A 26,497-nucleotide genomic window follows, 5' to 3' on the forward strand; every position below is an offset into this window, starting at 1 on the left:
GGTCCATTCTCTTAGACTAGGCCCTGCTCATTATGGGTGATTCATACGGTCCATTCTCTTAGACTAGGCCCTGCTCATTATGGGTGATTCGTACGGTCCATTCTCTTAGACTAGGCCCTGCTCATTATGGGTGATTCGTACGGTCCATTCTCTTAGACTAGGCCCTGCTCATTATGGGTGATTCATACGGTCCATTCTCTTAGACTAGACCCTGCTCATTATGGGTGAATCATACGGTCCATTCTCTTAGACTAGGCCCTGCTCATTGTGGGTGAATCACATGGTCCATTCTCTTAGACTAGGCCCTGCTCATTATGGGTAATTCACATGGTCCATTCTCTTAGACTAGGCCCTGCTCATTATGGGTGAATCACACGGTCCATTCTCTTAGACTAGGCCCTGCTCATTATGGGTGAATCGTACGGTCCATTCTCTTAGACTAGACCCTGCTCATTATGGGTGATTCATACGGTCCATTCTCTTAGACTAGGCCCTGCTCATTATGGGTGATTCGTACGGTCCATTCTCTTAGACTAGGCCCTGCTCATTATGGGTGAATCGTACGGTCCATTCTCTTAGACTAGGCCCTGCTCATTATGGGTGAATCGTACGGTCCATTCTCTTAGACTAGGCCCTGCTCATTATGGGTGATTCGTACGGTCCATTCTCTTATGAGACATTTTTAGTTAATGAGGAAACAGAATGTGTGTCCTATAATTCTAATTCTCTTTTCAATGGGTTAGTATGTGGACACAAACACTACTGTAGTTGACACTGACTCTCTCGTCCCCTCCAGGCTCTGAGACATAGCTGGTACAGTTGTCTCTCCTTCCTCCACTCCCTACAGCTATGGCAGGTAAGGCTCTCTCTGTCTCTGTCTCTCTCTCTGTCTCTCTCTCTCTCTCTCTGTCTCTCTCTGTCTCTCTCTGTCTCTCTGTCTCTCTCTCTCTGTCTCTCTGTCTCTCTCTCTCTCTCTCTGTCTCTCTCTGTCTCTCTCTCTGTCTCTCTCTCTCTCTTTCTCTCTGTCTCTCTCTCTGTGTCTCTCTATTTCTCTCTGTCTCTCTCTCTCTCTCTCTCTCTCTCTGTCTCTCTCTCTCTCTCTCTCTCTCTCTGTCTCTCTATTTCTCTCTGTCTCTCTCTCTGTCTCTCTCTCTCTCTGTCTCTCTCTCTCTGTCTCTCTCTCTCATACTCTTTCTCACCATCTCTGTTCCTCTTCCTCAGGTGGCGCTGAAGAGAGTGAGCGGTCGTTTCGGCACCGGCGTCCTCTCCTACTTCCTGTTCGTCAAGACCCTCCTCTTCTTCAACATCTTCCTGTTCCTGGTCACTGGTTTGTTGCTGGCCGTGCCCCAGGCAGTACACCCCCCCACATTAACCCAGGGACACGAAGCCTTCTCTGGGCTGGAGCTGCTCACTGGAGGGGTAAGAACCAGACATTCACCCCGCACCAAACACACTGTCCCATACCTCCAAACTGCACCAGGCAGTACACCTTTCCAGGCTGCTCACTACAGGGGGATCCCCATTACCAAACCTACCACCCTCTAACACCCCCTCTCTCTCCCTCCCTCTCTCTCTCTCTCCCTCTCCCCCTCTCTCCCCGCTCTCTCCCTCCCCCTCTCTCTCTCTCTCTCTCTCCCCCTCTCTCTCTCTCTCCCTCCCTTTCTCTCTCCCCTCTCTCTCTCTCCTCCTCTCTCTCTCTCTCCCCCTCTCTCCCCCCTCTCTCTCCTCAGGGTTATTTCTCAGACTCAGTGATGTACTATGGTTACTATAGTAACTCTACCCTGTCTAAGGACTGTAGAGTCACTAGTAGCAGTTTGGAGCAGCAGCCCAGTCCCTCTGTATCTAGAAGGACAATGGATACAGGCTGTGGAGTGAAGCCGTCCTACAACATGCCCCTGGCATACTTCTTCACCATAGGACTGGCTTTCTTCATCACCTGCATCATCCTCGTCTACAGGTGTGTGTGTGTCCTTGTCTCTCGTCAATTTCTCTCTCATCTCAGCTTTCACTTTTTGATCAGGTGTGGTGTGTGTGTGGGGGGCAGATGTTTTGAACACTCAGTGTTTTCAGGATGTGTTCAACTACAGCACTTACAATAGTAACAGTTCACAAAGTAAGGTGTGTGTGTGTGTCATCCCCAGCATGTCCAAGTCGTTCGGGTCAGAGTTTCCGTATAGACAAGTCACATGGTATCCTGGCGATGAAGGTGTTCTGTTCCTGGGACTTTAAAGTCATCAAGAAAACCTCCGTCAAACTCCAGGGTCTGAAAACATCTGCATTCAACTCAGGGTAGGAACACGTACACACTCAGGGTAGGAACACGACACACTCAGGGTAGGAACACGTACACACTCAGGGTAGGAACACGTACACACTCAGGGTAGGAACACGTACACACTCAGGTAGGAACACGTACACACTCAGGGTAGGAACACGTACACACTCAGGGTAGGAACACGTACACACTCAGGGTAGGAACACGTACACACACTCAGGGTAGGAACACGTACACACTCAGGGTAGGGACACGCACACACTCAGGGTAGGGACACGTACACACTCAGGGTAGGGACACGTACACACTCAGGTGAGGGACACGTACACACTCAGGGTAGGAACACGTACACACTCAGGGTAGGGACACGTACACACTCAGGGTAGGAACACGTACACACTCAGGGTAGGGACACGTACACACTCAGGGTAGGGACACGTACACACTCAGGGTAGGGACACGAACACACTCAGGGTAGGGACACGTACACACACAGGGTAGGGACACGTACACACTCAGGGTAGGGACACGTACACACTCAGGGTAGGAACACGTACACACTCAGGGTAGGAACACGTACACACTCAGGGTAGGGACACGAACACACTCAGGGTAGGGACACGTACACACTCAGGGTAGGGACACAGGGTAGGGACACGTACACACTCAGGGTAGGGACACGTACACACTCAGGGTAGGGACACGAACACACTCAGGGTAGGGACACGAACACACTCAGGGTAGGGACACGTACACACTCAGGGTAGGGACACAGGGTAGGGACACGTACACACTCAGGGTAGGGACACAGGGTAGGGACACGTACACACTCAGGGTAGGGACACAGGGTAGGGACACGTACACACTCAGGGTAGGGACACAGGGTAGGGACACAGGGTAGGGACACGTACACACTCAGGGTAGGGACACGTACACACTCAGGGTAGGGACACGTACACACTCAGGGTAGGGACACGAACACACTCAGGGTAGGGACATGAACACACTCAGGGTAGGGACACGAACACACTCAGGGTAGGGACACGTACACACTCAGGGTAGGGACACGTACACACACAGGGTAGGGACACGAACACACTCAGGGTAGGGACACGTACACACACAGGGTAGGGACACGAACACACTCAGGGTAGGGACACGTACACACACAGGGTAGGGACACAGGGTAGGGACACGTACATACTCAGGGTAGGGACACAGGGTAGGGACACGTACACACACAGGGTAGGGACACGTACACACACAGGGTAGGGACACGTACACACTCAGGGTAGGGACACGTACACACACAGGGTAGGGACACAGGGTAGGGACACAGCGTAGGGACACGTACATACTCAGGGTAGGGACACAGGGTAGGGACACGTACATACTCAGGGTAGGGACACAGGGTAGGGACACGTACACACACAGGGTAGGGACACAGGGTAGGGACACGTACTAGATCAACATTGAGCTGCTCCTGTTTTTCTTACCATTCTTCAAAGGACATTCTCCTTACAGAGTCCTATATATATATACACACACACACACACACACACACACACACACACAGGAAAACACTAATTCTCACAATCACCTCTCCCCCTCCCTCCTTATGTTGTTAGAGGAGACTCATCATAACTATGTCTCTCTCTCTCTGTGTGGGAGTTGTTAGACTCATCATAACCATGTCTCTCTCTCTCTGTGTAGGAGTTGTTAGACTCATCATAACCATGTCTCTCTCTCTCTGTGTAGGAGTTGTTAGACTCATCATAACCATGTCTCTCTCTCTCTGTCTCTCTCTCTGTCTGTGTAGGAGTTGTTAGACTCATCATAACCATGTCTCTCTCTCTCTGTCTCTCTCTCTCTCTGTGTAGGATTTGTTAGACTCATCATAACCATGTCTCTCTCTCTTTGTGTAGGAGTTGTTAGACTCATCATAACCATGTCTCTCTCTCTCTCTGTCTGTGTAGGAGTTGTTAGAGGAGACTAATCATAACCATGTCTCTCTCTGTCTGTGTAGGAGTTGTTAGAGGAGACTAGTTGTAACCATGTCTCTCTGTCTGTAGGAGTTGTTAGAGGAGACTAGTCGTAACCATGTCTCTCTCTCTCTCTGTCTCTCTCTCTCTCTGTCTCTCTCTCTCTGTCTCTCTCTCTGTCTGTAGGAGTTGTTAGAGGAGACTAGTCGTAACCATGTCTCTCTGTCTGTAGGAGTTGTTAGAGGAGACTAGTCGTAACCATGTCTCTCTCTGTCTGTGTAGGAGTTGTTAGAGGAGACTAGTCGTAACCATGTCTCTCTCTGTGTAGTAGTTGTTAGAGGAGACTAGTCGTAACCATGTCTCTCTCTCTGTAGGAGTTGTTAGAGGAGACTAGTCATAACCATGTCTCTCTCTGTCTGTAGGAGTTGTTAGAGGAGACGAGTCGTAACCATGTCTCTCTGTGTAGGAGTTGTTAGAGGAGACTAGTCGTAACCATGTCTCTCTGTGTAGGAGTTGTTAGAGGAGACTAGTTGTAACCATGTCTCTCTCTCTGTGTAGGAGTTGTTAGAGGAGACTAGTCGTAACCATGTCTCTCTCTCTGTGTAGGAGTTGTTAGAGGAGACGAGTCGTAACCATGTCTCTCTGTATAGGAGTTGTTAGAGGAGACTAGTCGTAACCATGTCTCTCTGTCTGTAGGAGTTGTTAGAGGAGACTAGTCGTAACCATGTCTCTCTCTCTGTGTAGGAGTTGTTAGAGGAGACTAGTCGTAACCATGTCTCTCTCTCTGTGTAGGAGTTGTTAGAGGAGACGAGTCGTAACCATGTCTCTCTGTGTAGGAGTTGTTAGAGGAGACTAGTCGTAACCATGTCTCTCTGTCTGTAGGAGTTGTTAGAGGAGACTAGTCGTAACCATGTCTCTCTCTGTCTGTGTAGGAGTTGTTAGAGGAGACTAGTCGTAACCATGTCTCTCTCTGTGTAGGAGTTGTTAGAGGAGACTAGTCGTAACCATGTCTCTCTGTCTGTAGGAGTTGTTAGAGGAGACTAGTCGTAACCATGTCTCTCTCTGTCTGTGTAGGAGTTGTTAGAGGAGACTAGTCGTAACCATGTCTCTCTCTGTCTGTGTAGGAGTTGTTAGAGGAGACGAGTCGTAACCATGTCTCTCTCTGTGTAGGAGTTGTTAGAGGAGACTAGTCGTAACCATGTCTCTCTCTCTGTCTGTAGGAGTTGTTAGAGGAGACGAGTCGTAACCATGTCTCTCTGTGTAGGAGTTGTTAGAGGAGACTAGTCGTAACCATGTCTCTCTCTGTCTGTGTAGGAGTTGTTAGAGGAGACGAGTCGTAACCATGTCTCTCTCTCTGTGTAGGAGTTGTTAGAGGAGACTAGTCGTAACCATGTCTCTCTCTCTGTGTAGGAGTTGTTAGAGGAGACGAGTCGTAACCATGTCTCTCTGTGTAGGAGTTGTTAGAGGAGACTAGTCGTAACCATGTCTCTCTCTGTCTGTGTAGGAGTTGTTAGAGGAGACTAGTCGTAACCATGTCTCTCTCTGTCTGTGTAGGAGTTGTTAGAGGAGACGAGTCGTAACCATGTCTCTCTCTGTGTAGGAGTTGTTAGAGGAGACTAGTCGTAACCATGTCTCTCTCTCTGTCTGTAGGAGTTGTTAGAGGAGACGAGTCGTAACCATGTCTCTCTGTGTAGGAGTTGTTAGAGGAGACTAGTCGTAACCATGTCTCTCTGTCTGTAGGAGTTGTTAGAGGAGACTAGTCGTAACCATGTCTCTCTGTCTGTGTAGGAGTTGTTAGAGGAGACTAGTCGTAACCATGTCTCTCTCTGTCTGTGTAGGAGTTGTTAGAGGAGACGAGTCGTAACCATGTCTCTCTGTCTGTAGGAGTTGTTAGAGGAGACGAGTCGTAACCATGTCTCTCTGTCTGTAGGAGTTGTTAGAGGAGACTAGTCGTAACCATGTCTCTCTGTGTAGGAGTTGTTAGAGGAGACTAGTCGTAACCATGTCTCTCTCTGTGTAGGAGTTGTTAGAGGAGACTAGTCGTAACCATGTCTCTCTGTGTAGGAGTTGTTAGAGGAGACTAGTCGTAACCATGTCTCTCTGTGTAGGAGTTGTTAGAGGAGACTAGTCGTAACCATGTCTCTCTCTGTCTGTAGGAGTTGTTAGAGGAGACTAGTCGTAACCATGTCTCTCTGTCTGTAGGAGTTGTTAGAGGAGACTAGTCGTAACCATGTCTCTCTGTCTGTGTAGGAGTTGTTAGAGGAGACTAGTCGTAACCATGTCTGTCTGTGTAGGAGTTGTTAGAGGAGACTAGTCGTAACCATGTCTCTCTCTGTCTGTGTAGGAGTTGTTAGAGGAGACTAGTCGTAACCATGTCTCTCTCTGTGTAGGAGTTGTTAGAGGAGACTAGTCGTAACCATGTCTGTCTGTGTAGGAGTTGTTAGAGGAGACTAGTTGTAACCATGTCTCTCTGTGTAGGAGTTGTTAGAGGAGACTAATCATAACCATGTCTCTCTCTCTGTCTGTAGGAGTTGTTAGAGGAGACTAGTCGTAACCATGTCTCTCTGTGTAGGAGTTGTTAGAGGAGACGAGTCGTAACCATGTCTCTCTGTCTGTAGGAGTTGTTAGAGGAGACTAGTCGTAACCATGTCTCTCTCTGTGTAGGAGTTGTTAGAGGAGACGAGTCGTAACCATGTCTCTCTGTCTGTAGGAGTTGTTAGAGGAGACTAGTCGTAACCATGTCTCTCTGTCTGTAGGAGTTGTTAGAGGAGACGAGTCGTAACCATGTCTCTCTGTCTGTAGGAGTTGTTAGAGGAGACGAGTCGTAACCATGTCTCTCTGTCTGTAGGAGTTGTTAGAGGAGACTAGTCGTAACCATGTCTCTCTCTGTCTGTGTAGGAGTTGTTAGAGGAGACTAGTCGTAACCATGTCTCTCTGTCTGTAGGAGTTGTTAGAGGAGACGAGTCGTAACCATGTCTCTCTGTGTAGGAGTTGTTAGAGGAGACGAGTCGTAACCATGTCCAGAAGACTGCGTGTCAGAGAATAGGACGTGTGCTGGTACATGTTCTGGCCTGGTTCATCTGTATCGGCAGTACAGTGGCCTGTGTTCTAGCTCTCTACTACTTCTCTGAGTACATGCACAAGGTAAGAGACACACGTTTTCAGCTGCTCTACATTGCTTTCATTCTCCACTGACGTCTTACACCTTCTCACCTTCTGTCCCTCTCTCTCTCTCTTCCTCCCCCCCTCCCTCTGTAGGACCTCCAGTACAGATCTCGTATTCCCACTAAGGACCCTCTCTCTCTCTTCCTCCCCCCCTCCCTCTGTAGGACCTCCAGTACAGATCTCGTATTCCCACTAAGGACCCTCTCTCTCTCTTCCTCCCCCTCTCCCTCTGTAGGACCTCCAGTACAGATCTCGTATTCCCACTAAGGACCCTCTCTCTCTCTTCCTCCCCCTCCCTCTGTAGGACCTCCAGTACAGATCTCGTATTCCCACTAAGGACCCTCTCTCTCTCTTCCTCCCCCTCCCTCTGTAGGACCTCCAGTACAGATCTCGTATTCCCACTAAGGACCCTCTCTCTCTCTTCCCCCTCCCTCTGTAGGACCTCCAGTACAGATCTCGTATTCCCACTAAGGACCCTCTCTCTCTCTTCCTCCCCTCCCTCTGTAGGACCTCCAGTATTCCCACAGACCCTCTCTCTCTCTTCCTCCCCCTCTCCCTCTGTAGGACCTCCATTTCCCACTAAGGACCCTCTCTCTCTCTTCCTCCCCCTCTCCCTCTGTAGGACCTCCAGTACAGATCTCGTATTCCCACTAAGGACCCTCTCTCTCTCTTCCTCTCCCTCTCCCTCTGTAGGACCTCCAGTACAGATCTCGTATTCCCACTAAGGACCTCTCTCTCTCTTCCTCCCCCTCCCTCTGTAGGACCTCCAGTACAGATCTCGTATTCCCACTAAGGACCCTCTCTCTCTCTTCCTCTCCCTCTGTAGGACCTCCAGTACAGATCTCGTATTCCCACTAAGGACCCTCTCTCTCTCTTCCTCTCCCTCTGTAGGACCTCCAGTACAGATCTCGTATTCCCACTAAGGACCCTCTCTCTCTCTTCCTCCCCCCCTCCCTCTGTAGGACCTCCAGTACAGATCTCGTATTCCCACTAAGGACCCTCTCTTCCTCCCCCTCTCCCTCTGTAGGACCTCCAGTACAGATCTCGTATTCCCACTAAGGACCCTCTCTCTCTCTTCCTCCCCCCCTCCCTCTGTAGGACCTCCAGTACAGATCTCGTATTCCCACTAAGGACCCTCTCTCTCTCTTCCTCTCCCTCTGTAGGACCTCCAGTACAGATCTCGTATTCCCACTAAGGACCCTCTCTCTCTCTTCCTCTCCCTCTGTAGGACCTCCAGTACAGATCTCGTATTCCCACTAAGGACCCTCTCTCTCTCTTCCTCCCCCCCTCCCTCTGTAGGACCTCCAGTACAGATCTCGTATTCCCACTAAGGACCCTCTCTCTCTCTTCCTCCCCCTCTCCCTCTGTAGGACCTCCAGTACAGATCTCGTATTCCCACTAAGGACCCTCTCCTGAAGGAAGCCAGTCTGTTGGCCCTGCCAGTCGTAGTGTCTCTCATCAACCTCCTGCTCCCTGGTATCTTCAACGCTACTGCCTGGATGGAGGAGTATGACTCTCCCAGCGTAAACACATACATCGCCATCAGCAGGTAGGGAGGTGGACCTGCAGTCCACAAACTGTGTGTGTGTGTGTGTGGAGCACTATGACTCCCCCTGCGTTCACACATACATCGCCATCAGCAGGTAGGGAGGTGGACCTGCAGTCCACAAACTTTGTGTGTGTGTGTGTGTGTGTGTGGAGCACTATGACTCCCCCTGCGTTCACACATACATCGCCATCTGCAGGTAGAGGGGTGGATGTGCGCCCTACAGACTTAATGAAGTTAATGGAGAGTTTATGGAAATCAAGAGAGTCTTGCTAGTTGACAGAAGTGTGTGTGTGTCTGTGTGTGCTAAACATGTAAAACATCTATACTATTTGTGTGTTTCAGGAATCTGATGTTGAAAGTGAGCGTGCTGGTAGTGCTGTGCTTCCATTGGCTGGGCCGGATCGCTTCTGACCCCCACAGCATCGGCCTGCAGGTGAGAGGAACATACCCGTTCCAGTATTCCGCTTCTGTCTCAACGTTCCCATTCTGTCTCAACGTTCCCATTCTGTCCCAACGTTCCGATTCTGTTCCCATTCTGTCCCAACTTTCCCATTCTGTCCAAACGTTCCGATTCTGTTCCCATTCTGTCCCAACGTTCCGATTCTGTCCCAACGTCCCCATTCTGTTCCAATGTTCCGATTCTGTTCCCATTCTGTCCCAACGTTCCGATTCTGTCCCAACGTTCCGAATCTGTTCCCATTCTGTCCCAACGTCCCCATTCTGTTCCAATGTTCCGATTCTGTTCCCATTCTGTCCCAACGTTCCGATTCTATCCCAACGTTCCATTTACAGCATTATGCACTCAAAATGTTATGACTGGTGTTTCATGTGTTGTTGATATTGATGTTATTGTTGTTGATGTAGTTTGTTGTGGTGTTGTTGTCAGTGCTGGGAGAGTTTTGTAGGACAAGAGCTGTACCGCTTCCTCCTCATGGACTTCATCTTTACCATACTGGACACCTTCTTTGGAGAGTTCCTCTGGAGGTGGGTTGTCTGTCTGTGTGTGTCTGTCTCTCTCTCTTTCCCTCATATTCTTGCTCATAAACTCGGCAACTCGTTCAACGCGCTATACAATCTCTATTGCTTTCTTTCCCGTTCTCAATCCTTTATCTCTCTCTCTCTCTCTCTCTCTCTCTCTCTCTCTCTCTCTCTCTCTCTCTCTCTCTCTCTCTCTCTCTCTCTCTCTCTCTCTCTCTCTCTCCTGCAGGTTGTTTTCTCAGAGGGTGTTGAAGAGGAAAAGAAAGCCTGTGTTTGACATCTCCAGGAACGTGTTGGAACTCATCTACGGACAGACACTGGCCTGGTATAAACTCTAACCCTGGTCCTGCACCTCAACCCTGCACCTAGCCTCAACCCTGCACCTCAACCCTGCACATAGCCTCAACCCTGCACCTAGCCTCAACCCTACAACTTAACCCTGCACCTCAACCCTGCACCTCAACCCTGCACCTACACCCTGCACCTAGCCTAAACCCTGCACCTCAACCCTGCACCTAGCCTCAACCCTGAACCTAAACCCTGCACCCAGCCTCAACCCTGCACCTAGCCTCAACCCTGAACCTAAACCCTGCACCCAGCCTCAACCCTGCACCTCAACCCTGCACCTAGCCTCAACCCTGCACCCAGCCTCAACCCTGAACCTAAACCCTGCACCCAGCCTCAACCCTGCACCTAAACCCTGCACCTAGCCTCAACCCTGCACCTAAACCCTGCACCTAGCCTCAACCCTGCACCTTAACCCTGCACCTAGCCTCAACCCTACACCTAACCTCAACCCTGCACCTCAACCCTGCACCTACACCCTGCACCTAGCCTAAACCCTGCACCTCAACCCTGCACCTAGCCTCAACCCTGAACCTAGACCCTGCACCTAGCCTCAACCCTGCACCTAGACCCTGCACCTAGCCTCAACCCTGCACCTAAACCCTGCACCTAAACCCTGCACCTAGCCTCAACCCTGCACCTAGACCCTGCACCTAGCCTCAACCCTGCACCTAAACCCTGCACCTAAACCCTGCACCTAGCCTCAACCCTGCACCTAAACCCTGCACCCAGCCTCAACCCTGAACCTAAACCCTGCACCTAGCCTCAACCCTGCACCTAGCCTCAACCCTGCACCTAGCCTCAACCCTGCACCTAAACCCTGCACCTAGCCTCAACCCTGCACCCAGCCTCAACCCTGCACCTAAACCCTGCACCTCAACCCTGCACCTAGCCTCAACCCTCCACCTAGCCTCAACCCTGCACCCAGCCTCAACCCTGCACCTAGCCTCAACCCTGCACCTAAACCCTGCACCTAGCCTCAACCCTGCACCTAGCCTCAACCCTGCACCTCAACCCTGCACCTAGCCTCAACTCTGCACCTAGCCTCAACCCTGCACCTCAACCCTGCACCTAGCCTCAACCCTGCACCTCAACCCTGCACCTCAACCCTGCACCTAGCCTCAAACCTGCACCTAGCCTCAACCCTGCACCTAGCCTCAAACCTGCACCTAAACCCTGCACCTAGCCTAAACCCTGCACCTCAACCCTGCACCTAGCCTAAACCCTGCACCTCAACCCTGCACCTAGCCTTAACCCTGCACCTAGCCTCAACCCTGCACCTAGCCTCAACCCTGCACCTTAACCCTGCACCTAGCCTCAACCCTCCACCTAGCCTCAACCCTGCACCTCAACCCTGCATCTAGCCTCAACCCTCCACCTAGCCTCAACCCTGCACCCAGCCTCAACCCTGCACCTAGCCTCAACCCTGCACCTAAACCCTGCACCTAGCCTCAACCCTGCACCTAGCCTCAACTCTGCACCTAGCCTCAACCCTGCACCTCAACCCTGCACCTCAACCCTGCACCTAGCCTCAACCCTGCACCTCAACCCTGCACCTAGCCTCAAACCTGCACCTAGCCTCAACCCTGCACCTAGCCTCAAACCTGCACCTAGCCTAAACCCTGCACCTAGCCTAAACCCTGCACCTAGCCTAAACCCTGCACCTAGCCTAAACCCTGCACCTAGCCTCAACCCTGCACCTAGCCTCAACCCTGCACCTCAACCCTGCACCTAGCCTCAACCCTGCACCTCAACCCTGCACCTCAACCCTGCACCTAGCCTCAACCCTGCACCTCAACCCTGCACCTCAACCCTGCACCTAGCCTCAAACCTGCACCTAGCCTCAACCCTGCACCTAGCCTCAAACCTGCACCTAAACCCTGCACCTAGCCTAAACCCTGCACCTCAACCCTGCACCTAGCCTTAACCCTGCACCTAGGCTCAACCCTGCACCTAGCCTCAACCCTGCACCTTAACCCTGCACCTAGCCTCAACCCTCCACCTAGCCTCAACCCTCCACCTAGCCTCAACCCTCCACCTAGCCTAAACCCTGCACCTCAACCCTGCACCTAGCCTTAACCCTGCACCTAGCCTCAACCCTGCACCTTAACCCTGCACCTAGCCTCAACCCTCCACCTAGCCTCAACCCTGCACCTCAACCCTCCACCTAGCCTCAACCCTCAACCCTGCACCTCAACCCTGCACCTAGCCTAAACCCTGCACCTAGCCTCAATCCTGCACCTCAACCCTGCACCTAGCCTCAACCCTCCACCTAGCCTCAACCCTCCACCTTAACCCTGCACCTAGCCTCAACCCTGCACCTTAACCCTGCACCTAGCCTCAACCCTCCACCTAGCCTCAACCCTGCACCTAGCCTCAACCCTGCACCTTAACCCTGCACCTAGCCTCAACCCTCCACCTAGCCTCAACCTAGGCCTGGTAACAGGTAACTCATGACAATATCTGTGTGTAGGATGGGTTGCATTTATGCAACAACAAAAAAACAGTTTCACAGTGCTTTGCTGATGTTGTATCATGTCTGTGTTGTGGAAGTTGTAGTGATGTTGTATCATGTCTGTGTTGTGGAGGTTGTAGTGATGTTGTATCATGTCAGTGTTGTGGAGGTTGTAGTGATGTTGTATCATGTCTGTGTTGTGGAGGTTGTAGTGATGTTGTATCATGTCTGTGTTGTTTAGGTTGTAGTGATGTTGTATCATGTCTGTGTTGTGGAGGTTGTAGTGATGTTGTATCATGTCTGTGTTGTGGAGGTTGTAGTGATGTTGTAGTGATGTTGTATCATGTCTGTGTTGTGGAGGTTGTAGTGATGTTGTATCATGTCTGTGTTGTGGAGGTTGGAGTGATGTTGTAGTGATGTTGTATCATGTCTGTGTTGTGGAGGTTGTAGTGATGTTGTATCATGTCTGTGTTGTTTAGGTTGGAGTGATGTTGTATCATGTCTGTGTTGTGGAGGTTGTAGTGATGTTGTATCATGTCTGTGTTGTGGAGGTTGTAGTGATGTTGTATCATGTCTGTGTTGTGGAGGTTGTATTGATGTTGTATCATGTCTGTGTTGTGGAGGTTGTAGTGATGTTGTATCATGTCTGTGTTGTGGAGGTTGTAGTGATGTTGTATCATGTCTGTGTTGTGGAGGTTGTAGTGATGTTGTAGTGATGTTGTATCATGTCTGTGTTGTGGAGGTTGTAGTGATGTTGTAGTGATGTTGTATCATGTCTGTGTTGTGGAGGTTGGAGTGATGTTGTAGTGATGTTGTATCATGTCTGTGTTGTGGAGGTTGTAGTGATGTTGTATCATGTCTGTGTTGTGGAGGTTGTAGTGATGTTGTATCATGTCTGTGTTGTGGAGGTTGTAGTGATGTTGTATCATGTCTGTGTTGTGGAGGTTGTAGTGATGTTGTATCATGTCAGTGTTGTGGAGGTTGTAGTGATGTTGTATCATGTCTGTGTTGTGGAGGTTGTAGTGATGTTGTATCATGTCAGTGTTGTGGAGGTTGTAGTGATGTTGTATCATGTCTGTGTTGTGGAGGTTGTAGTGATTTTGTATCATGTCTGTGTTGTGGAGGTTGTAGTGATGTTGTATCATGTCTGTGTTGTGGAGGTTGTAGTGATGTTGTATCATGTCAGTGTTGTGGAGGTTGTAGTGATTTTGTATCATGTCTGTGTTGTGGAGGTTGTAGTGATGTTGTATCATGTCTGTGTTGTGGAGGTTGTAGTGATGTTGTATCATGTCTGTGTTGTGGAGGTTGTAGTGATGTTGTATCATGTCAGTGTTGTGGAGGTTGTAGTGATTTTGTATCATGTCTGTGTTGTGGAGGTTGTAGTGATGTTGTATCATGTCTGTGTTGTGGAGGTTGTAGTGATGTAGTATCATGTCTGTGTTGTGGAGGTTGTAGTGATGTTGTAGTGATGTTGTATCATGTCTGTGTTGTGGAGGTTGTAGTGATGTAGTATCATGTCTGTGTTGTGGAGGTTGTAGTGATGTTGTAGTGATGTTGTATCATGTCTGTGTTGTTTAGGTTGTAGTGATGTTGTATCATGTCTGTGTTGTGGAGGTTGTAGTGATGTTGTATCATGTCTGTGTTGTGGAGGTTGTAGTGATGTTGTATCATGTCTGTGTTGTGGAGGTTGTAGTGATGTTGTATCATGTCTGTGTTGTGGAGGTTGTATCATGTCTGTGTGTTTGTGATGTTGTATCATGTCTGTGTTGTGGAGGTTGTATCATGTCTGTGTTGTGGAGGTTGTATCATGTCTGTGTTGTGGAGGGAGTGATGTTGTATCATGTCTGTGTTGTGGAGGTTGTATCATGTCTGTGTTGTGGAGGTTGTAGTGATGTTGTATCATGTCTGTGTTGTGGAGTGGTTGTATCATGTCTGTGTTGTGGAGGTTGTAGTGATGTTGTATCATGTCAGTGTTGTTGTAGTGATGTTGTATCATGTCTGTGTTGTGGAGGTTGTAGTGATGTTGTATCATGTCTGTGTTGTGGAGGTTGTGATGTTGTATCATGTCTGTGTGTTGTGTATCAGGTTGAGTGATGTTGTATCATGTCTGTGTTGTGGAGGTTGTAGTGATGTTGTATCATGTCTGTGTTGTTTAGGTTGTAGTGATGTTGTATCATGTCTGTGTTGTGGAGGTTGGAGTGATGTTGTATCATGTCTGTGTTGTGGAGGTTGGAGTGATGTTGTATCATGTCTGTGTTGTGGAGGTTGTAGTGATGTTGTATCATGTCTGTGTTGTGGAGGTTGTAGTGATGTTGTATCATGTCTGTGTTGTGGAGGTTGTATCATGTCTGTGTTGTGGAGGTTGTATCATGTCTGTGTTGTGGAGGTTGTATCATGTCTGTGTTGTGGAGGTTGGAGTGATGTTGTATCATGTCTGTGTTGTGGAGGTTGGAGTGATGTTGTATCATGTCTGTGTTGTGGAGGTTGGAGTGATGTTGTATCATGTCTGTGTTGTGGAGGTTGTTGTATCAGTGATGTTGTATCATGTCTGTGTTGTGGAGGTTGTAGTGATGTTGTATCATGTCTGTGTTGTGGAGGGAGGTTGTATCATGTCTGTGTTGTGGAGGTTGTATCATGTTGTTGTGGAGGTTGTATCATGTCTGTGTTGTGGAGGTTGGAGATGTTGTATCATGTCTGTGTTGTGGAGGTTGGAGTGATGTTGTATCATGTCTGTGTTGTGGAGGTTGGAGTGATGTTGTATCATGTCTGTGTTGTGGTATCAGGTTGGAGGGTAGTGATGTTGTATCATGTCTGTGTTGTGGAGGTTGTAGTGATGTTGTATCATGTCTGTGTTGTGGAGGTTGTAGTGATGTTGTATCATGTCTGTGTTGTGGAGGTTGTCAGTGATGGAGGTTGTATCATGTCTGTGTTGTGGAGGTTGTATCATGTCTGTGTTGTGGAGGTTGGAGTGATGTTGTATCATGTCTGTGTTGTGGAGGTTGTAGTGATGTTGTATCATGTCTGTGTTGTGGAGGTTGGAGTGATGTTGTATCATGTCTGTGTTGTGGAGGTTGGAGTGATGTTGTATCATGTCTGTGTTGTGGAGGTTGTAGTGATGTTGTATCATGTCTGTGTTGTGGAGGTTGTAGTGATGTTGTATCATGTCTGTGTTGTGGAGGTTGTATCATGTCTGTGTTGGAGTGATGTTGTATCATGTCTGTGTTGTGGAGGTTGGTGATGTTGTATCATGTCTGTGTTGTGGAGGTTGTATCATGTCTGTGTTGTGGAGGTTGTAGTGATGTTGTATCATGTCTGTGTTGTGGAGGTTGTAGTGATGTTGTATCATGTCTGTGTTGTGGAGGTTGTATCATGTCTGTGTTGTGGAGGTTGTATCATGTCTGTGTTGTGGAGGTTGTATCATGTCTGTGTTGTGGAGGTTGGAGTGATGTTGTATCATGTCTGTGTTGTTTAGGTTGTAGTGATGTTGTATCATGTCTGTGTTGTGGAGGTTGGAGTGATGTTGTATCATGTCTGTGTTGTGTTGTGGAGTCTGTTGGAGTGATGTTGTATCATGTCTGTGTTGTGGAGGTTGTAGTGATGTTGTATCATGTCTGTGTTGTGGAGGTTGTAGTGATGTTGTATCATGTCTGTGTGTTGTGGAGGTTGTATCATGTCTGTGTTGTGGAGGTTGTAGTGATGTTGTATCATGTCTGTGTTGTGGAGGTTGTATCATGTCTGTGTTGTGGAGGTTGTAGTGATGTTGTATCATGTCAGTGTTGTGGAGGTTGTATCATGTCTGTGTTGTGGAGGTTGTAGTGATGTTGTATCATGTCTGTGTTGTGGAGGTTGAGTGATGTTGTATCATGTCTGTGTTGTGGATCATGGTTGTAGTGATGTTGTATCATGTCTGTGTTGTGGAGGGAGTGTTGTATCATGTCTGTGTTGTGGAGGTTGTAGTGATGTTGTATCATGTCTGTGTTGTGGAGGTTGATGTTGTATCATGTCTGTGTTGTGGAGGTTGTATCATGTCTGTGTTGTGGAGGTTGTATCATGTCTGTGTTGTGGAGGTTGTAGTGATGTTGTATCATGTCTGTCTGGAGGTGTGGAGGTTGTAGTGATGTTGTATCATGTCTGTGTTGTGGAGGTTGTAGTGATGTTGTATCATGTCAGTGTTGTCTGTGTGTTGGAGGTTGGAGTGATGTTGTATCATGTCTGTGTTGTGGAGGTTGTAGTGATGTTGTATCATGTCTGTGTTGTGGAGGTTGTAGTGATGTTGTATCATGTCTGTGTTGTGGAGGTTGGAGTGATGTTGTATCATGTCTGTGTTGTGGAGGTTGTAGTGATGTTGTATCATGTCTGTGTTGTGGAGGTTGTAGTGATGTTGTATCATGTCTGTGTTGTGGAGGTTGTAGTGATGTTGTATCATGTCTGTGTTGTGGAGGTTGTATCATGTCTGTGTTGTGGAGGTTGTAGTGATGTTGTATCATGTCAGTGTTGTGGAGGTTGTATCATGTCTGTGTTGTGGAGGTTGTAGTGATGTTGTATCATGTCAGTGTTGTGGAGGTTGTATCATGTCTGTGTTGTGGAGGTTGTAGTGATGTTGTATTATGTCAGTGTTGTGGAGGTTGTATCATGTCTGTGTTGTGGAGGTTGTAGTGATGTTGTATCATGTCAGTGTTGTGGAGGTTGTATCATGTCTGTGTTGTGGAGGTTGTAGTGATGTTGTATCATGTCTGTGTTGTAGTGATGTTGTATCATGTCAGTGTTGTGGAGGTTGTATCATGTCTGTGTTGTGGAGGTTGTATCATGTCTGTGTTGTGGAGGTTGTAGTGATGTTGTATCATGTCTGTGGTGTTTAGGTTGTAGTGATGTTGTATCATGTCTGTGTTGTGGAGGTTGTAGTGATGTTGTATCATGTCTGTGGTGTTTAGGTTGGAGTGATGTTGTATCATGTCTGTGTTGTGGAGGTTGTAGTGATGTTGTATCATGTCTGTGTTGTGGAGGTTGTAGTGATGTTGTATCATGTCTGTGTTGTGGAGGTTGGAGTGATGTTGTATCATGTCAGTGTTGTGGAGGTTGTAGTGATGTTGTATCATGTCTGTGTTGTGGAGGTTGTAGTGATGTTGTATCATGTCAGTGTTGTGGAGGTTGTAGTGATGTTGTATTATGTCAGTGTTGTGGAGGTTGTATCATGTCTGTGTTGTGGAGGTTTTAGTGATGTTGTATCATGTCAGTGTTGTGGAGGTTGTATCATGTCTGTGTTGTGGAGGTTGTAGTGATGTTGTATCATGTCTGTGTTGTTTAGGTTGGAGTGATGTTGTATCATGTCTGTGTTGTGGAGGTTGTAGTGATGTTGTATCATGTCTGTGTTGTGGAGGTTGTAGTGATGTTGTAGTGATGTTGTATCATGTCTGTGTTGTGGAGGTTGTAGTGATTTTGTATCATGTCTGTGTTGTGGAGGTTGTAGTGATGTTGTATCATGTCTGTGTTGTGGAGGTTGTAGTGATGTTGTATCATGTCTGTGTTGTGGAGGTTGTAGTGATGTAGTATCATGTCTGTGTTGTGGAGGTTGTAGTGATGTTGTATCATGTCTGTGTTGTGGAGGTTGGAGTGATGTTGTATCATGTCTGTGTTGTGGAGGTTGGAGTGATGTTGTATCATGTCAGTGTTGTGGAGGTTGTAGTGATGTTGTATCATGTCTGTGTTGTGGAGGTTGTAGTGATGTTGTATCATGTCAGTGTTGTGGAGGTTGTAGTGATGTTGTATTATGTCAGTGTTGTGGAGGTTGTATCATGTCTGTGTTGTGGAGGTTGTAGTGATGTTGTATCATGTCAGTGTTGTGGAGGTTGTATCATGTCTGTGTTGTGGAGGTTGTAGTGATGTTGTATTATGTCAGTGTTGTGGAGGTTGTATCATGTCTGTGTTGTGGAGGTTGTAGTGATGTTGTATCATGTCAGTGTTGTGGAGGTTGTATCATGTCTGTGTTGTGGAGGTTGTAGTGATGTTGTATCATGTCTGTGTTGTAGTGATGTTGTATCATGTCAGTGTTGTGGAGGTTGTATCATGTCTGTGTTGTTTAGGTTGTAGTGATGTTGTATCATGTCTGTGTTGTGGAGGTTGTATCATGTCTGTGTTGTGGAGGTTGTAGTGATGTTGTATCATGTCAGTGTTGTGGAGGTTGTATCATGTCAGTGTTGTGGAGGTTGTATCATGTCTGTGTTGTAGTGATGTTGTATCATGTCTGTGTTGTTTAGGTTGGGGGTGTTGTTCACTCCTCTGCTTCCTGCTGTACAGATTATCAAACTACTGCTTCTCTTCTACATGAAGCAGGTAGGTTCTCCTCTGTTATTATCAATGTGCCATGATCATACTGGTAACTTCTCTTCTACATGAAGCAGGTAGGTTCTCCTCTGTTATTATCAATGTGCCATGATCATACTGGTAACTTCTCTTCTACATGAAGCAGGTAGGTTCTCCTCTGTTATTATCAATGTGCCATGATCATACTGGTAACTTCTCTTCTACATGAAGCAGGTAGGTTCTCCTCTGTTATTATCAATGTGCCATGATCATACTGGTAACTTCTCTTCTACATGAAGCAGGTAGGTTCTCCTCTGTTATTATCAATGTGCCATGATCATACTGGTAACTTCTCTTCTACATGAAGCAGGTAGGTTCTCCTCTGTTATTATCAATGTGCCATGATCATACTGGTAACTTCTCTTCTACATGAAGCAGGTAGGTTCTCCTCTGTTATTATCAATGTGCCATGATCATACTGGTAACTTCTCGTCTACATGAAGCAGGTAGGTTCTCCTCTGTTATTATCAATGTGCCATGATCATACTGGTAACTTCTCTTCTACATGAAGCAGGTAGGTTCTCCTCTGTTATTATCAATGTGCCATGATCATACTGGTAACTTCTCTTCTACATGAAGCAGGTAGGTTCTCCTCTGTTATTATCAATGTGCCATGATCATACTGGTAACTTCTCTTCTACATGAAGCAGGTAGGTTCTCCTCTGTTATTATCAATGTGCCATGATCATACTGGTAACTTCTCTTCTACATGAAGCAGGTAGGTTCTCCTCTGTTATTATCAATGTGCCATGATCATACTGGTAACTTCTCTTCTACATGAAGCAGGTAGGTTCTCCTCTGTTATTATCAATGTGCCATGATCATACTGGTAACTTCTCTTCTACATGAAGCAGGTAGGTTCTCCTCTGTTATTATCAATGTGCCATGATCATACTGGTAACTTCTCTTCTACATGAAGCAGGTAGGTTCTCCTCTGTTATTATCAATGTGCCATGATCATACTGGTAACTTCTCTTCTACATGAAGCAGGTAGGTTCTCCTCTGTTATTATCAATGTGCCATGATCATACTGGTAACTTCTCGTCTACATGAAGCAGGTAGGTTCTCCTCTGTTATTATCAATGTGCCATGATCATACTGGTAACTTCTCTTCTACATGAAGCAGGTAGGTTCTCCTCTGTTATTATCAATGTGCCATGATCATACTGGTAACTTCTCTTCTACATGAAGCAGGTAGGTTCTCCTCTGTTATTATCAATGTGCCATGATCATACTGGTAACTTCTCTTCTACATGAAGCAGGTAGGTTCTCCTCTGTTATTATCACTGTGCCATGATCATACTGGTAACTGGACTATGTAGACAAATTACTATCCAACTACAACTGAATGTCAAATGACCTTTAACCTTGTCTTGACTCACAAACTGTTCTCTGACCATATCCTGACAGTACTCTCTCTTCCTCTGTGTGTGTGTGTCTCCCCCCCACCAGACTAGTGTGATGATGAACTGCCAGTCCCCTAGGAAGCCCTATAGGGCCAGTCAGATGAGCACCATCTTCATCACTCTCCTCTGCTGCCCTTCCTTCCTGGGGGCTGCTGTTTGTGTCAGCTACACCATGTGGAGGTAAGGAGAGATGGACAGATGTCAGTAACACACACACTGAAGATGTTGAACACACACACACCTGCAATATACATTATCCACATAGATAACGTAGTATATCAATCTCTCTCCCTCCAGTATCTGTCCACTATGTTCCAGTCAATATACATTATCCACATAGATAACGTAGTATATCAATCTCTCTCCCTCCAGTATCTGTCCACTATGTTCCAGTCAATATACATTATCCACATAGATAACGTAGTATATGAATCTCTCTCCCTCCAGTATCTGTCCACTATGTTCCAGTCAATATACATTATCCACATAGATAACGTAGTATATCAATCTCTCTCCCTCCAGTATCTGTCCACTATGTTCCAGTCAATATACATTATCCACATAGATAACGTAGTATATCAATCTCTCTCCCTCCAGTATCCGTCCGTCTGAGTCATGCGGTCCGTTCCGCAACCTGTCCACTATGTTCCAGTCAGGGAAGCTGTGGGTGAAGGAGTTGGAGACACACAACCCTAACCTGGCCTGGTTAGCCTGGGCTCACAGCTACATAGTGGAGAACCCTCTGTTTCTGTTCCTCGCTGCTGGGATCTTCCTGTGAGTTGCACACAGACAGACACACAGACAGGTGTAAAGACACACATAGAGAGAGTCTGTCTGACTGACTGACTGAGTGAGCGAGCTCACAGCTACATGGTGGAGAAACTCTGTTAGGATGATAGCTTGAGGGATTTGACACAAACTAAGTTCCTTCAGGTTGCTTTGATCATTTCTGTCAGTATCTCTGTAAAAGAGAAGGTTGTTGTGTGTTTTCATACTGTCTCTCTGTGTCTCAGGATAGTGATTTACTTCAACACCCAGGTGGTGGATGGACAGAGGAAGATTATCAGTCTGCTGCAGGAGCAAATAGAAAACGTAACGTCTCTCAACTCTCTTATACAATACTAATGTGACTTAACCCTTTATAACAGTGTGACTTAACCCTTTATAACAGTGTGACTTAACCCTTTATAACAGTGTGACTTAACCCTTCATAACAGTGTGACTTAACCCTTCATAACAGTGTGACTTAACCCTTTATAACAGTGTGACTTAACCCTTTATAAGTGTGACTTAACCCTTTATAAGTGTGACTTAACCCTTCATAACAGTGTGACTTAACCCTTCATAACAGTGTGACTTAACCCTTTATAACAGTGTGACTTAACCCTTCATAACAGTGTGACTTAACCCTTCATAACAGTGTGACTTAACCCTTCATAACAGTGTGACTTAACCCTTTATAACAGTGTGACTTAACCCTTCATAAGTGTGACTTAACCCTTCATAACAGTGTGACTTAACCCTTCATAACAGTGTGACTTAACCCTTCATAACAGTGTGACTTAACCCTTTATAACAGTGTTATACAGATAGAAAATATAATGTCTCAACTCTTATACAATACTGTGACTTAACCCTTCATAACAGTGTGACTTAACCCTTCATAACAGTGTGACTTAACCCTTCATAACAGTGTGACTTAACCCTTCATAACAGTGTGACTTAACCCTTCTTAACAGTGTGACTTAACCCTTCTTAACAGTGTGACTTAACCCTTTATAACAGTGTGACTTAACCCTTCACAACAGTGTGACTTAACCCTTCATAACAGTGTGACATAACCCTTCATAACAGTGTGACTTAACCCTTCATAACAGTGTGACATAACCCTTCATAACAGTGTGACTTAACCCTTCATAACAGTGTGACTTAACCCTTCATAACAGTGTGACTTAACCCTTCATAACAGTGTGACTTAACCCTTCTTAACAGTGTGACTTAACCCTTCATAACAGTGTGACTTAACCCTTCATAACAGTGTGACTTAACCCTTCTTAACAGTGTGACTTAACCCTTCATAACAGTGTGACTTAACCCTTCATAACAGTGTTATGACTGTGATGTGGTTGTCTCACCTAGCTATCATAAGATGAACACACTAACTGTAAGTCTCTCTGGATCAGAGTGTCTGCTAAATGACTCACTAACTGTAAGTCTCTCTGGATCAGAGTGTCTGCTAAATGACTCACTAACTGTAAGTCTCTCTGGATCAGAGTGTCTACTAAATGACTCACTAACTGTAAGTCTCTCTGGATCAGAGTGTCTGCTAAATGACTCACTAACTGTAAGTCTCTCTGGATCAGAGTGTCTGCTAAATGACTAAAATGTCAATGTAGAAAATGTACGTTCAGCACTTAACTTGTCATGGAGTGTTCTAACACTGTGTATAAGGTGATAATGGAGTGTTCTAACACTGTGTATAAGGTGATAATGGAGTGTTCTAACACTGTGTATAAGGTGATAATGGAGTGTTATAACACTGTGTATAAGGTGATAATGGAGTGTTCTAACACTGTGTATAAGGTGATAATGGAGTGTTCTAACACTGTATAAGGTGATAATGGAGTGTTATAACACTGTGTATAAGGTGATAATGGAGTGTTCTAACACTGTGTATAAGGTGTTAAGTGTTCTAACACTGTGTAATGTGATAATGGAGTGTTCTAACACTGTGTATAAGGTGATAATGGAGTGTTCTAACACTGTGTATAATGTGATAATGGAGTGTTATAACACTGTGTATAATGTGATAATGGAGTGTTATAACACGGTATATGATGTGATAATGGAGTGTTCTAACACTGTGTATAAGGTGATAATGGAGTGTTCTAACACTGTGTAATGTGATAATGGAGTGTTCTAACACTGTGTATAAGGTGATAACGGAGTGTTCTAACACTGTGTATAAGGTGATAACGGAGTGTTCTAACACTGTGTATAAGGTGATAATGGCCAGCTACATGGTTGTTCCCTGGTGACCTGTGTCATTGTGTCTCTAGGAGGGGGAGGATAAGAAGTTCCTGATCACTCGTCTCCAGGCCATCCACCAGCAGAAACGACCCCTCTCCCCTCGCAGACTCACCAGTCAGGTGTGTATATGAGAGAGAGAGTCTGTGCCTGAAGGAGGAGAGTGTGTATATGGCTGCATGCATTCCTTTGTTCCCAATTTGTCCTGGCTCACATTTCTGACCATTTTCTCCTGTCCTCTTCCCAGGATTCCAACTGTTAGCATTCCAACTACTGAAAGGGCATTCTCTCCCTTCTCATTGGAGGGAATATCTCAGAAAATGTCCTGAATGGACCAACCTGGATGTAGCTCTCCTCTCCTGACTCTGGGAAGAGTTGTTAAGGGATTCTTCAACTGGAAAACTATTCTCATAGGATGTCCTCTTTCCCAGGAAGCTGAGTTGGGACTGGGACTATAAAGGAATTTACTTCTTTACAATAACAATTCCCACAGACGCCAAAACGTGAATCTGATAGGATCCACACTCTTTCCCAGGAAGCTGGTCCTTATAAGGATTGGGAATAGGATTGGGAATGGGACAAAGCAGGCTTTCCCTCTTCCAATAACAGACTACACCTCATAGGGAAAGACCACTGTCTTTATAGGATCTTACTATGGCCAGGCCATAGGCTACAACTTACTGTAACTAGGCTACATAGGGAAAGACCACTGTCTTTATAGGATCTTACTATGGCCAGGCCATAGGCTACAACTTACTGTAACTAGGCTACATAGGGAAAGACCACTGTCTTTATAGGATCTTACTATGGCCAGGCCATAGGCTACAACTTACTGTAACTAGGCTACATAGGGAAAGACCACTGTCTTTATAGGATCTTACTATGGCCAGGCCATAGGCTACAACTTACTGTAACTAGGCTACATAGGATCTTACTATGGCCAGGCCATAGGCTCCACCTTACTGTAACTAGGCTACATAGGAAAAGACCACTGTCTTTATAGGATCTTACTCTGGCCAGGCCATAGGCTACAACTTACTGTAACTAGGCTACATAGGAAAAGACCACTGAGTTTTTATGAACTTACTATGGCCAGGCCATAGGCTCCACCTTACTGTTTATTCTTCATGTAAATGAAAGGACATGCCACTGTCACAAAACAATGGTTTATCGAAGCTCAATACTTTCAGCCAAGGATCTTTGTCCTTTTTTAAACTTGGATTGGAAGCCCTGGTCATGAGAGAGGATGTAGGGGTGAAGAGGAAACGAGACTGGGATACGGTGTGCTTGTAGGGACACCGAACGGAATGCGCTTTTTAGAAACAATATTTTTTTCCCTCACAACTCTGAATAAGGGAACATATCAAATGCCAACAAGCTGCCAACGTTGCACAAAGGATTAAAACAGTGGCATTGTTAAGCAGGGTGAATTCTGTCAAATATAGGATTTGGATTTTTTAAAAATTGTAAATAGTATGATTTTTTAAATTGTATTACTTTAGATGTTTTTATTGTATAAACAGGTATTTTGTCAACAGTCCTTTCATACCAACTGTGAACAAATAGGTTATTTCTTTCCGTTTCTGATATAAAATGTTATGTTTTTATGTTAATTGGTGGTCAACACACTGCTTCTGAAATGGCACTCTTCCCTACATAGTGCACGACTTTATAGGGCGCTGGTCGTACGTAGTGCACTATGTAGAGAATAGGGTTCCTTTTTGGATGCATTCTCTGTTTACTGACTCTGTAGGAAGAATCCACTTCTTAGTATCGGGCAATCTGATTGGTTCGTTCAAACAGGAAATGGTCTTAGAAGATCAACCACTGGAACAGTACGTTATTTGAATGTCTCTTATTGTTTTTAAGTTGTTTTGTTTGTATACTTTATACGAAATTAAATGTTTTAACATATTTGTGTGTGTATTTGCTTATCTGATGTTTACCTAGTGGTTATGCTGCACTTGTACTTTTCAGTGGAGAAATCTAATATAAATCATTGAAACATACATCTTTCTATTATTCAACACAATTATAATGTACTACAGACATGCAATCAGCACCATAAAAAGAGCTAAATATATCGACAATTTCCAAAGAATCACTTTCCTGTCGTAATAGCACTCATACATGATCCACCTAATAAATATGAAGTAGAATAGCACTCATACATGATCCACCTAATAAATATGAAGTAGAATAGCACTCATACATGATCCACCTAATAAATATGAAGTAGAATAGCACTCATACATGATCCACCTAATAAATATGAAGTAGAATAGCACTCATACACGATCCACCTAATAAATATGAAGTAGAATAGCACTCATACACGATCCACCTAATAAATATGAAGTAGAATAGCACTCATACACGATCCACCTAATAAATATGAAGTAGAATAGCACTCATACATGATCCACCTAATAAATATGAAGTAGAATAGCACTCATACACGATCCACCTAATAAATATGAAGTAGAATAGCACTCATACATGATCCACCTAATAAATATGAAGTAGAATAGCACTCATACATGATCCACCTAATAAATATGAAGTAGAATAGCACTCATACATGATCCACCTAATAAATATGAAGTAGAATAGCACTCATACATGATCCACCTAATAAATATGAAGTAGAATAGCACTCATACATGATCCACCTAATAAATATGAAGTAGAATAGCACTCATACATGATCCACCTAATAAATATGAAGTAGAATAGCACTCATACATGATCCACCTAATAAATATGAAGTAGAATAGCACTCATACATGATCCACCTAATAAATATGAAGTAGAATAGCACTCATACATGATCCACCTAATAAATATGAAGTAGAATAGCACTCATACATGATCCACCTAATAAATATGAAGTAGAATAGCACTCATACATGATCCACCTAATAAATATGAAGTAGAATAGCACTCATACATGAT

General features: G+C 45.8%; 1 long non-coding RNA gene and 1 pseudogene across 2 annotated transcripts; both read left to right on the plus strand.

Moving 5' to 3' along the window:
* Window positions 1-778: 778 nt before the first annotated feature.
* On the plus strand, window positions 779-25,456 carry LOC135567023 (transmembrane channel-like protein 6; annotated as a pseudogene).
* LOC135567024 (uncharacterized) lies at window positions 15,669-18,997 on the plus strand. Of its 2 annotated transcripts, XR_010462242.1 has the most exons (4): window positions 15,669-15,927; window positions 16,014-16,257; window positions 16,939-17,896; window positions 17,994-18,997. It is a non-coding gene; the product is annotated as an uncharacterized LOC135567024 (long non-coding RNA). The 2 variants fall into 2 exon arrangements; XR_010462241.1 differs by having other exon boundaries at window positions 16,939-18,997.
* Window positions 25,457-26,497: the final 1,041 nt, after the last annotated feature.

This window comes from Oncorhynchus nerka, unplaced genomic scaffold (assembly GCF_034236695.1).
Source record: "Oncorhynchus nerka isolate Pitt River unplaced genomic scaffold, Oner_Uvic_2.0 unplaced_scaffold_2721, whole genome shotgun sequence".
Lineage (NCBI taxonomy): Eukaryota > Metazoa > Chordata > Actinopteri > Salmoniformes > Salmonidae > Oncorhynchus > Oncorhynchus nerka.